Here is a 2,500-nt window from a genome sequence, read left to right on the forward strand (position 1 = left end):
GTCATTATAAGAGCCCCTCTCTTCCCGACTACTTGAGATCGCGGTTTGTTTGTTTTTTTGTACATCGCAAACTTTAAAGAATGATCTTTGTTTAATTAATAAGAACATTAAGTAGTTTTGTAGACAGTTTGTTTGAGTCTGAAGAATCAATTTTTCTGCTGGGTAAGCCTGCCATTTTGGGAAAATACTGAAAATGATCGGTAAGGAGAGAGTTAAGGCTCGTAGATATACATGTGGGGAACCAAACGCACTCTCTAAAACTTATATTTATCCATTAATAGACCTGTCTCTCTTCTTGTTTGTCTATCCATACATTTAACTTTTTTTTTTCATTTTTTAGTTACACGTATTTCCATTCATTGATTGTTGAAGGCTCTATTTACTATTCTGCTTTTGTGCTTTAAATTAGATGTTTATCCTACAACAATCTCTGCAAGTGTAAGATTAGGCAACTGTTGTCCTATTAAAGTCTTAGAATGTCCTATAATTTCATGAATAAATAAAGAGGACAAAGGACCCTCACCTCGATCATTAACCAATGCAGCTAGACAAAGAAATAATAGCACGTGGTGTGTAACAAAATGCATAAACACACATATATGTAACACTCACATGCTGACGTCATGACACATTGCCCGGGCATTTTAATGGCCAACAGGCGCGTGTGATGAGCGTGACCATTCAGATTCATTCATTTGTTAGACTTGTTTACAGTTTTTAAAGTTCATTATTGGTTAAACCATGAAATTGTGGGAACAGTGATGCTTTCTCTGAGATAGATAAAGACACGCCCTTTGCTGTGGTATCTTACATCTTATTGGTGGAGGAAAGGACTTAATATTACTAAGTCTTGGAAATGGTGGCTGTCTGAGAGAAAGTCAACTCTGGTTTTGAATGTGTCACTGATAGTTGCATTTTTAAACTTTAAATTTATATAACTTATCCGCAATATTTATTTTGAATTATTATGTTTTCATGTAGAAAAATTATTGTAGTTTCTCAAACAACCAAAAACTGAAATTTGATCATTTTGACCATTTCCACTTTAAAACCGGTTTTCTTCGTTTTCCAAATCCCGACTTAATACCGCTTCGAGGCGTAGGGTTACGGTCAGATGACAGTTTACATATTTTTGTAGCTTTTTTTTTTTTTTTTGGCCTGATAAGAGTTGTGTGGCTCGGTGGCTCTGTGGTGTTTCGTATTGTCACAAAAGTCGAGCAATGTTATACGTGGTCAGTGGACGAATGGATAACAGTGATTGTGGAAATTCTAGTCCCTCCGCTGGGTACTTGGTTTGTTTGTTGCTTGTTTGTTTTTAAGGCTTTTTTTTCTTCTTTTTTTAATTTCTTTTTTATTGTTTGGTTTGGTTTTGCTTTTGTTTTTGCTTTTTGTTTGTTTTGTTTTTTGGTCTGTTTATGGCTCTACGATGTCTGCTGTTACCTGCTACCTGTTGTTTGTGTCCACTTAATGCCAGACATACTTTTGACAAATCATTTTATCCCCAGAAATGTTCAATTTGGAATTCCTACGTGTAATTTATTAAGGAGACATAATATCGGTTTCTTTTAACCCTCTCCTTACAACCTATTGGAAAATCGTCACATTTATTACGATGCAACCGTCACTTTTCCCGTCCAGATTTCATTTCTTTTTGCTCTAGCTGTAGCTATGAAAACTTATTATTCTGTAATAGAGCTCATATTGTCGAACAATATTACGAACAATTATATCGTATGTATAGAATGTGCGTGTTAGTTTTCTGATTGAGTAAGAAATGTCTGTTTTTGTGTTGGGTGGTGTGAAGTTTTGGGGAAAATTCTGAAAATGCCTGGTAAGGAGAGGGTTAAGAGCGAAAACCTAAAAAAAAAAAGTACGATTCTAAGCATTTTTACTGTAGTCAGATTTCCTCATCTGGCTCGACATTGCTGCTAAATGTCTCCAGATAATAGACCACTTTCAAGCAGTCTATAAGTCTATACCTTATTATTTTTCAGAGAAATTTACTACTACTACTACTACTACTACTACTACTACTACTACTACTACTACTACTACTACTACTACTACTACTACTACTACTACTAATACTACTACTACTACTACTACGACGACGACGACTACTACTACTACTACTAATACTACAACTACTACTACTACTACTACTACTACTACTACTACTACTACTACTACTACTACTACTACTACTACTACTACTACTACAGGAGACGGTCTCCAGCTTGCTGCTTAACCTCTTTATTGGAAGGACTAGGGTTATTATCTGTTAGATTTTTTTCCCTGAGACGATTTAAGTCCAATATTAGTGAGCTTCAGGTTATGTTGGGGGGTTTTTGGTGTACTTTTGTTGGGTTATTTCGTTTTTCTTGGTTTTTGTTTTTTTAACTTTATTATTATTTTGTTGTTGTTGTTGTTGTTGTTTTGTTTGTTTGTTTGTTTTTGTTTTTTGTTTGTTTGTTTGTTTGTTTGTTGTTTTTGGGGTTTT

The sequence above is a fragment of the Berghia stephanieae genome, chromosome 12 (assembly GCF_034508935.2).
Source record: "Berghia stephanieae isolate SIO BIC M18660-M18661 chromosome 12, UCSD_Bste_1.3, whole genome shotgun sequence".
NCBI classification, from domain to species: Eukaryota; Metazoa; Mollusca; class Gastropoda; order Nudibranchia; family Aeolidiidae; genus Berghia; species Berghia stephanieae.